This window comes from Rutilus rutilus (genome assembly GCF_951802725.1).
Source record: "Rutilus rutilus genome assembly, chromosome: 18".
NCBI classification, from domain to species: domain Eukaryota; kingdom Metazoa; phylum Chordata; class Actinopteri; order Cypriniformes; family Leuciscidae; genus Rutilus; species Rutilus rutilus.
The window spans coordinates 35,529,115-35,540,201 of NC_140231.1; positions in this window are offsets into that span (position 1 = coordinate 35,529,115).

An 11,087-nucleotide genomic window follows, 5' to 3' on the forward strand; every position below is an offset into this window, starting at 1 on the left:
AGCAAACCCAGCAGATGCCCACTAAACATTGGACGTCGGATAGACGTGCAGATCATGTCTATATTGGGTCCGTCGGTCCATGACCAATTCTGGACATCTATTCGACGTCCAAACTAGGTCCACTATTTGGACGTCCAACCATGACCCAACTTGGACGTCATATAGACGTTCAACATTGGACCTTTGAACTGGGTAATTTTTTTCGACGTCCAAACTAGGTCCACTATTTGGACGTCCAACCATGACCCAACTTGGACGTCATATTGACGTTCAACATTGGACCTTTGAACTGGGTAATTTTTTTCGACGTCCAAACTAGGTCCACTATTTGGACGTCCAACCATGACCCAACTTGGACGTCATATAGACGTTCAACATTGGACCTTTGAACTGGGTAATTTTTTTCGACGTCCAAACTAGGTCCACTATTTGGACGTCCAACCATGACCCAACTTGGACGTCATATAGACGTTCAACATTGGACCTTTGAACTGGGTAATTTTTTTCGACGTCCAAACTAGGTCCACTATTTGGACGTCCAACCATGACCCAACTTGGACGTCATATTGACGTTCAACATTGGACCTTTGAACTGGGTGATTTTTTTTCGACGTCCAAACTAGGTCCACTATTTGGACGTCCAACCATGACCCAACTTGGACGTCATATTTACGTTCAACATTGGACCTGAACTGGGTAATTTTTTGGACGTCTATGACAGGTGCAGGAAATTTACATGATTATTATAATTTTTTTAATTTACAAATGAAGAGCTCTTTTCCAAAACGCGAGTTTGTCGTGTCATTTTGCTGTGTAATGAACCTATTCACTGCTCCATCCACGTTTCCAAATCGCTATATTTAAAATGTAATATATTTTTAAAATATTTAAAATATTATATTTAAAATATAATCATAAATTGTCTCTCTCTCTGTAGCTCAAAGAGTAGAGCGTTGGCACGTGGAGCAGATGATCACGAGTTCGAGTCCCAGGTAAAGCAAGGTGTGTGTGTGTGTGTGTGTGTGTGTGTGTGTGTGTGTGTGTGTGTGTGTGTGTGTGTGTGTGTGTGTGTGTGTGCGCGCGCAAGAAGCTGCTGTTTTGTTTGAGAGCACTGAGCGCGATTTATTGTAAACAAACTTTTGTGGATGGACGTCGAAAAATGACGTGCGGAAGACGTCGAAAAATGACGTGCGGAAGACGTCGAAAAAAGACGTCGCCTGGCGTTACAAAACAACCCCTTCAATGGACCAAATTTGGACGTCCAAAAATTACATGAAAATGACGTCACTACGACGTCACATTGCGCAGTGGGTGTGTTCGGTGCAAACAGGGATGAAGAGTCCCCCATGCCTACGGTTAAATACACTGCTGAATCTTATATGTTGTGGGCCTATTTTTCTGCTGGAGGTCCTGGACATCTTGTCCAGATACATGGCATTGTGGGTTCTATCAAATATCAACAGATAAAAAATCAAAACCTGACTGTCTCTGCTAGAAATCTTATAATGGGCCGTGGTTGTATCCTCCATCAGGACAACGGTCCAAAACAAACATCAAAATCAACACAAAAATGTGTAAGGGAGCACAAAATGAAGCTTCTGCCATGCCCGTCCCAGTCCCCTGACCTGATGAGTGGGCTGAACTGAAGAGAAGAAGCACCAACATGAACTTGTGAATCTGAAGGATCTGGAGAGAATGTATGGAGGAATGGTCTCTGATCTCTGGTCAGGTGTTCTCCAAACTCATCAGGCATTATAGGAGAAGACTCAGAGCTGGTATCTTGGCAAAACGAGATTGCATAAAGAATTGTGCCCAACGTGTTTTGGAGAAAAACATTTATTTCATAATGTGATTTACCCCCCACTTTCAATTCTTTTACTTCAATAAAAGGTTAGATTTTTGTGAATTTTTTGAAGGAAAGATCAAATGGATAAACAATGCAGATTTATTTTTTACAGACATTTTTGATCATATTTACCAGGGGTGCCATCAATTTTGACCATGACTGTATATATATATATATATATGTATATGTATATGTGTGTGTAGTGTATATATATATATATATATATATATATATATACACACATACTAAAAGTCAGTAAAGATTAGTGTTTCATTACTCATATTCACTTACTCTACATCTGAAACCATGATTCTTCTTGCAGAAAACAATGAAAAAATAAGTACATGTCTGACTTTTAAAAGATAATCATACTCTGCTTTGACATTTTAATGAAACGTGTTTATTTATGGAACAATTTGAAAATTTTACTCTGAAACCCAAGCATTTGCACTAAAGTCCAGCATCTTAAACCTGTGCATGTATAATCTCAGACAAACTCTCTTCAACAACAGTCCTGTACAGAAGAAGAGGATGATATCTGAGATATTATGAGAGATGACACATCTGAGCTCTGACTGAACAAACACATGAAGACAGGAGAAGTGGAGCTTTAGAGGATTACAGACACACAGTTCAGTGGATCAGTGTCTCTCTCTACTGGAGATATTCAGTATTACAGCAACATCATATCACACTTCATAAGACATGTCTGCTTTACAGTTTACTTCACTGCAACTTTTACATATCGCGAGTTCCTGAGTAACTTTACATTCTGATTAGGGTTGGGTATTGGTTGGGTTTTATCCGATACCAGTACCTACTCGGTATTTTTCAAACGGTTCCGGTGCTTAAACGGTTCTTGAAACGGTACTTAAGAAAACTAAACTGCACACACTTTATCAAAAAAAATAATACCTGTTTGTGTGTGTGTGTGTGTGTGTGTGTGTGTGTGTGTGTGTGTGTGTGTGTGTGTGTGATTTTCTGAAAAAGATTTTCTGATTAAATGAAAAATTGTGCCCTTTAAAAGGCTACTGATGTAGCACAAAACACTTGAGTTAAGATAAAAATTTTGTCTTCTCATATTATGACTTTTACAGAACAGAGAAATATCTGACACTGAGCAGAAATATTTAACACACACAGTATAGCCTCATATAAATATACTTGATATTGATATACTTCATACTTGATATGCAAGATTTGCAGTTGGCATTAAAATGCTAGACTTACCCGAAGAGGAACACTGGCAGCTGAACTTGAACTTTAGTCAAGCGTGTCAGAGGTTTTGGGTTCTAATCCGCATTTGTAGTTTTTTTTTTTTTTTTTTTTTTTTTTTAAACCGATTATGCTCATCAGTGGTTGTATATCAAGCAGGGACACTTTGTGTCCATTATATTTTGAGATTTCACCAGAACGAATAGATATGAGGCGCCATCTAGGACACACACACACACACACACTCACACAAACTCTCCGCGCACATACTCATCTGAGACGCGAGCACACACACACAAACTCTCCGCGCACATACTCATCTGAGACGCGAGCACACACACACAAACTCTCCGCGCACATAATCATATAGACGGCACCTCATAAATAGATCGATCTCCGCAACGTATTGAAGCGCGCGTCCGAGTGAAGATAGTGCGGTGTGCGCGAGCCACGAGAAAACACTGTATCCGCGCCACTGATCGCAGCGGCAACGAGCACTTTGATCACTCCCAGATAGCAGACGGATGTGGGCCACTTCAGGCAATGATGCGGCACTTCAGGCCTACTTATGGCCCGGACCAAATGTGTCTGAGCCTGAAGTGGCCCACATGTAAAATGGCAAATATGGCCCAAATATTTTAAATTACATGTGGGCCTTTTTAGGCAAAGATGCGGCACTTATGGCAAAGTGTAATCTGAATGTGAGCCTAAAGTGGCCCATATGATAAATAATGAATATGGCCCAAATATCACAAACCAAATGTGGGCCACCTATGGCAAAAACGTGGCACAATCAACAATGACTAATCTGGATGTAAACCAAAAATGGCCCACATATGTTTCAGCAAATGTGGCCCAGTTTTCTTAAAACATATCTGGGCCAGTTTTGGCAAAGATATGGCACAGTGGCACTGTCTCATCTGGATGTGAGCCAAAAGTGGCCCACATATGTTTCAGCAAATGTGGCCCAGTTATCTTAAAACACATCTGGGCCAGTTTTGGCAAAGATATGGCTCAGTGGCACTGGCTCATCTGGATGTGAGCCAAAAGTGGCCCACATATAATGCTGCAATTGTGGCCCAGTTATCTTAAAACACATCTGGGCCAGTTTTGGCAATGATATGGCTCAGTGAGCACTGGCTCATTTGGGTGTGAGCCAAAAGTGGCCCACATATGTTTCAGCAAATGTGGCCCAGTTATCTTAAAACACATCTGGGCCAGTTTTGGCAAAGATATGGCTCAGTGGCACTGTCTCATCTGGATGTGAGCCAAAAGTGGCCCACATATAATGCTGCAAATGTGGCCCAGTTATCTTAAAACACATCTGGGCCAGTTTTGGCAAAGATATGGCTCAGTGAGCACTGGCTCATCTGGATGTGAGCCAAAAGTGGCCCACATATAATGCTGCAAATGTGGCCCAGTTATCTTAAAACACATCTGGGCCAGTTTTGGCAATGATATGGCTCAGTGAGCACTGGCTCATTTGGGTGTGAGCCAAAAGTGGCCCACATATGTTTCAGCAAATGTGGCCCAGTTATCTTAAAACACATCTAGGCCAATTTTGGCAAAGATATGGCTCAGTGGCACTGTCTCATCTGGATGTGAGCCAAAAGTGGCCCACATATAATGCTGCATATGTGGCCCAGTTATCTTAAAACACATCTGGGCCAGTTTTGGCAATGATATGGCTCAGTGAGCACTGGCTCATTTGGGTGTGAGCCAAAAGTGGCCCACATATGTTTCAGCAAATGTGGCCCAGTTATCTTAAAACACATCTGGGCCAGTTTTGGCAAAGATATGGCTCAGTGGCACTGTCTCATCTGGATGTGAGCCAAAAGTGGCCCACATATAATGCTGCAAATGTGGCCCATTTATCTTAAAACACATCTGGGCCAGTTTTGGCAAAGATACGGCTCAGTGAGCACTTGCTCATCTGGGTGTGAGCCAAAAGTGGCCCACATATGATGATCCAAATGTGGCCCAGTTATCTTAAAACACATCTGGGCCAGTTTTGGCAAAGATATGGCTCAGTGAGCTCTGGCTCATCTGGGTGTGAACCAAAAGTGGCCCACATATGATGATCCAAATGTGGCCCAGTTATCTTAAAACACATCTGGGCCAGTTTTGGCAATGATATGGCTCAATGAGCCCTGGCTCATCTGGGTGTGAACCAAAAGTGGCCCACATATGATGCTGCAAATGTGGCCCAGTTATCTTAAAACACATCTGGGCCAGTTTTGGCAAAGATATGGCTCAGTGGCACTGTCTCATCTGGATGTGAGCCAAAAGTGGCCCACATATAATGCTGCAAATGTGGCCCAGTTATCTTAAAACACATCTGGGCCAGTTTTGGCAATGATATGGCTCAGTGAGCACTGGCTCATTTGGGTGTGAGCCAAAAGTGGCCCACATATGTTTCAGCAAATGTGGCCCAGTTATCTTAAAACACATCTGGGCCAGTTTTGGCAAAGATATGGCTCAGTGGCACTGTCTCATCTGGATGTGAGCCAAAAGTGGCCCACATATAATGCTGCAAATGTGGCCCAGTTATCTTAAAACACATCTGGGCCAGTTTTGGCAAAGATACGGCTCAGTGAGCACTTGCTCATCTGGGTGTGAGCCAAAAGTGGCCCACATATGATGATCCAAATGTGGCCCAGTTATCTTAAAACACATCTGGGCCAGTTTTGGCAAAGATATGGCTCAGTGAGCTCTGGCTCATCTGGGTGTGAACCAAAAGTGGCCCACATATGATGATCCAAATGTGGCCCAGTTATCTTAAAACACATCTGGGCCAGTTTTGGCAAAGATATGGCTCAGTGAGCTCTGGCTCATCTGGGTGTGAACCAAAAGTGGCCCACATATGATGATCCAAATGTGGCCCAGTTATCTTAAAACACATCTGGGCCAGTTTTGGCAATGATATGGCTCAATGAGCCCTGGCTCATCTGGGTGTGAACCAAAAGTGGCCCACATATGATGCTGCAAATGTGGCCCAGTTATCTTAAATCACATCTGGGCCAGTTTTGGCAAAGATATGGCTCAGTGAGCACTGGCTCATTTGGGTGTGAGCCAAAAGTGGCCCACATATGTTTCAGCAAATGTGGCCCAGTTATCTTAAAACACATCTGGGCCAGTTTTGGCAAAGATATGGCTCAGTGGCACTGTCTCATCTGGGTTTGAGCCAAAAGTGGCCCACATATGTTTCAGCAAATGTGGCCCAGTTATCTTAAAACACATCTGGGCCAGTTTTGGCAATGATATGGCTCAATGAGCCCTGGCTCATCTGGGTGTGAACCAAAAGTGGCCCACATATGATGCTGCAAATGTGGCCCAGTTATCTTAAATCACATCTGGGCCAGTTTTGGCAAAGATATGGCTCAGTGAACACTTGCTCATCTGGGTGTGAGCCAAAAGTGGCCCACATGTGATGATCCAAATGTGGCCCAGTTATCTTAAAACACATCTGGGCCAGTTTTGGCAATGACATGGCTCAGTGAGCACTGGCTCATTTGGGTGTGAGCCAAAAGTGGCCCACATATGTTTCAGCAAATGTGGCCCAGTTATCTTAAAACACATCTGGGCCAGTTTTGTCAAAGATATGGCTCAGTGGCACTGTCTCATCTGGATGTGAGCCAAAAGTGGCCCACATATAATGCTGCAAATGTGGCCCAGTTATCTTAAAACACATCTGGGCCAGTTTTGGCAATGATATGGTTCAGTGAGCTCTGGCTCATCTGGGTGTAAACCAAAAGTGGCCCACATATGATGCTGCAAATGTGGCCCAGTTATCTTAAAACATATCTGGGCCAGTTTTGGCAAAGATATGGCTCAGTGAGCACTGGCTCATCTGGGTGTGAGCCAAAAGTGGCCCACATATGATGATCCAAATGTGGCCCAGTTATCTTAAAACACATCTGGGCCAGTTTTGGCAAAGATATGGCTCAGTGAGCACTTGCTCATCTGGGTGTGAGGCAAAAGTGGCCCACATATGATGATCCAAATGTGGCCCAGTTATCTTAAAACATATCTGGGCCAGTTTGGGCAAAGATGTGGTTCAGTGAGCACTGGCTCATTTGGATTTGAGCCAAAAGTGGCCCACATATGATGCTCCAAATGTGGCCCAGTTATCTTAAAACATATATGGGCCAGTTTGGGCAAAGATATGGCTCAGTAAGCACTGGCTCATCTGGATGTGAGCCTAAAGTGGCCCATATGATAAATAATGAATATGGCCCAAATATCACAAGCCAAATGTGGGCCACCTATGGCAAAAACGTGGCACAATCGACAATGACTGATCTGGATGTAAACCAAAAATGGCCCACATATGTTTCAGCAAATGTGGCCCAGTTTTCTTAAAACATATCTGGGCCAGATTTGGCAAAGATATGGCTCTGTGAGCACTGGCTCATCTGGGTGTGAGCCAAAAGTGGACCACATATGATGCTCCAAATGTGGCCCAGTTATCTTAAAACATATCTGGGCCAGTTTGGGCAAAGATATGGCTCAGTGAGCACTGGCTCATCTGGGTGTGAGCCAAAAGTGGCCCACATATAATGCTGCAAATGTGACCCATTTATCTTAAAACATATCTGGGCCAGTTTTGGCAAAGATATGGCTCAGTGAGCACTATCTCATCTCGATGTGAGGCAAAAGTGGCCCCCATTTGACATGGCAAATATTGCCCAAATAATTAATTACAATTTGGGAAATATATACGGCACAGTCAGCATTGCAGGGTGTAAGTCTAACTTGGCTCACATTCGACGTGGCAAATATTCTTTGTGTTTCCCAAAAATTAAAACCTACGTGGTAAGTCCATTTCTGGATTCGATGCCACACTTCTGAAAATGGCTAATTTAGCTTAAAAGGGACAAAGATTGAACCTGTAATGGCCTGAATATTTTTTAAACATTTTTTTAACAACATTTAACAATATTTTTTGGTATGGATGGAGTAGACACTTAGGCTGGATGTGAGGCTACATGTACTTACATCTATGACATATATGCTATTGCTAACATATGTTTTGTAGGTACAGTGTCTAGAAAAGTTCAAGTGTCTAGGTTCAAACTTATGAAGACTTTTTATGGTTTTGGGATGTGCAAGAAGATACTTTAGTTGATGTTTGTGCAAAGCTTGGGGCACAATGATTTTGCCAAGTACATGCTCCTGTATCAATATATTTTGTTGATCTTGGAACAACATTCCTGTCCATAAAAATAGTCCTAACCCTAACCCTAACCCTAACCCTAACCCTAAACCTACAATCAGAGGGAAATGATAATAACATTGATCTAAAAGCATGGTTGTAAGCCTAAACTTGACACAACTGCAAACTTCAAATCTAATTGGTCGAATGCTGTTCCAGGATCAACAAAGATGTTAAGCCAAGAAAATGTTGTATGTAGCCTACTCGGTGTAACCTTGCTTATCTTGCTAGCAGTGTCATCTAACTTCTAGAGCAGACCTGGACAAACTTCCACTGGGGCCTCAAGATGACTTAAAATTATGACAAAACTAAATCCACCAATGAGAAAAGATATTTCTCATTATTTGGCTATTTTTATAACAAATGTACAGGATTTGTTGTGGAGAATATAAGGGGACATTGAAGTCAAAAAGGTTGCGATTCACTGTTCCTAGGTGTGTCAAAGTGACCCCACAAAGGGTAATATTTTAAACTCCCTTAAAATATTTAAATATGTAAAATATTATATTATGTTAAATGTAGGCTATATGTATAATATTATATTATATTAAATGTTTATATATATATATATATATATATATATATATAAACAATATTTTATTCTAAATAAACCTTAAATTTTTCTTACATTTCTGGCTAAATATAATTGACATTTATACAACTGTCATCTTTAGGTTATAAACAATCTTTATTAAAGATTAAAAAATTATAATACTAATTGACACTATAATTGATGAAATACAATTAAATGAAGATGACAAATCAGCAGAACCTGCTATGAGAAAATATTATTTTGATATGTTTTCTTGAATACTTTTTCAAAGCCCTGCATTCATGACAAAATGTTCCCACTTTTTTGCTGATTAGAGATAAGATCCATTATGTTTAAATATAATATTTACTGCATTTGTAGTTGTCTGTGAAGAAAAAAAAAATCTAACTGACGATTTTCCAGTTCACGGCCCTTTAAATTTAAACGTTGCCGGAAAGCGCGAAAAAGGCGCTCAAAACCAAAACGTCAGAGGATTGTCAGGAGGACGGAGGACGGAGACCGGTACTGCAAAAAGTCAAGGTAAGACGTAATCCATAAATGTTTATTTTTGTTAGCGATTGCTTCGTTATATCAAGTTGGAGTCTGCATGTTGTGTTATATAGAGTCGATGGAATAATTTATATTCGAAGTTACATTATTTTGGCAGTTCAACTCTAAGCTAGATCTATTATGGTTGTCACGAATGAAACAAGTATCGATTGCTCGGCGCGCCATTAACGTTACATTTAGATTTGCTCATGTTATCACTCTCCCAACCTTTAGTCAGTTCTGCACGGTTAAAGTATTTTAAAACTCGTGTCTTATTTTGGCACAACAATGAAAAAAAATAATACTAATAATATAGTGTAATTTGACATTCATACATTGGACATAATACTGCACTAGTTGTATTACTTTGTGACAGCAATGTTTCATTAACCCTAGGAATAATGCACAAATAAATAAAAAAAACTACATGCTTTTTCTTACAATAAAAGCTTGATTACAAAGTAACAATAATAGATGTTTTGGGTTCAGGTAGACTATTTAAAAGTTGGGTCAGGTATTAGGCTATTCCTCTATGTATTTCACATTTTTATTATACCCTAGTAGTTATAAAATTAACATTAGTTGGCCTGCTTTATGTTTTGAGTCAGGATGTTTTCACCTTAATAACATGTGTCAATGTGATTTGCTACAGAAAACTGCGGGTGGGAATAAAATAGCCTACAGTTTAAAACACATCTAGTGGGTTTGCTGCCAAAAAGCCCCCTTTTGTTTTGTTTCATCTGACCATAGAATCTGGTCCCTTTTGAAGTTCCAGTCGTGTCCGACAACTGAATATGCTGGAGTTTAATTTTAGCGGAGCGAGGAGGATTTTTCTTGAAACCCTCCCAAACAACATGTGGAGATGTAGGTTTTTTTTTTTTTTTTTAGGCTTTCTGACCCCAAGACTCCAGTAATCTCTGCAATTCTCCATCTGTGATCCTTGGAGAGTCTTTGGCCACTCAAACTCTCCTCCTCACCGTCCATTAAGACAGTATAGACACACGTCCTCTTCCAGGCAGATTCGTAACATCATTAGTTGATTATAACTTCTTAATTATTGCCCTGATGGTCAAAATGGGGATTTTAAATTCTTTAGCTATTGTCTTACAGCCACTTTCTATTTTGTGATGTTCAACAATCTTTTGCTGAACATCAGAACTATATTCTTTGGTTTTACTCATTGTGATGGATGATTCAGGGAATTTGGCCTTTGTGTTTCCTCATATTTAAACTCCTGTGAAACAAGAAGTCATAGCTGGACAATTTCATGTTCCTAGTCACCCTGGTGTGCTAAAAAAAGATAAATATTAATGGGAATATACTTCTGAGATATTTTACTCGTAAACAAAATCTAGAGGTGTCAATAATTGTGGCCAATGTGTATTGGAGATAAACATTTATTTCATAATGTGATTTCCATTTTTTGACGCAGTCCGATCTTCCTAGCAGGCATCAAACTTGTTCCTTTTGGGCATCTGGAAGCAAAGAGTGTCCTTGGCCATGGCCAAAATGTTCTTTACATTGGCGCTGGCTAACTATGCATTAACTATGCGCTAATGCTTGTGTTACCTAATTGGGTCCTAAGATTTTAAAAGTTGTGTAGTCCATCCTTGCATTTACAATGTTATATTTTTTTAGGAACTGTCAGAAACAACAGACTGACAGCTGCGGCCACCGATCAAGAGATCGAATCATTTATTAAAAAATGGCTTCATCTTGCAAGTGACCGA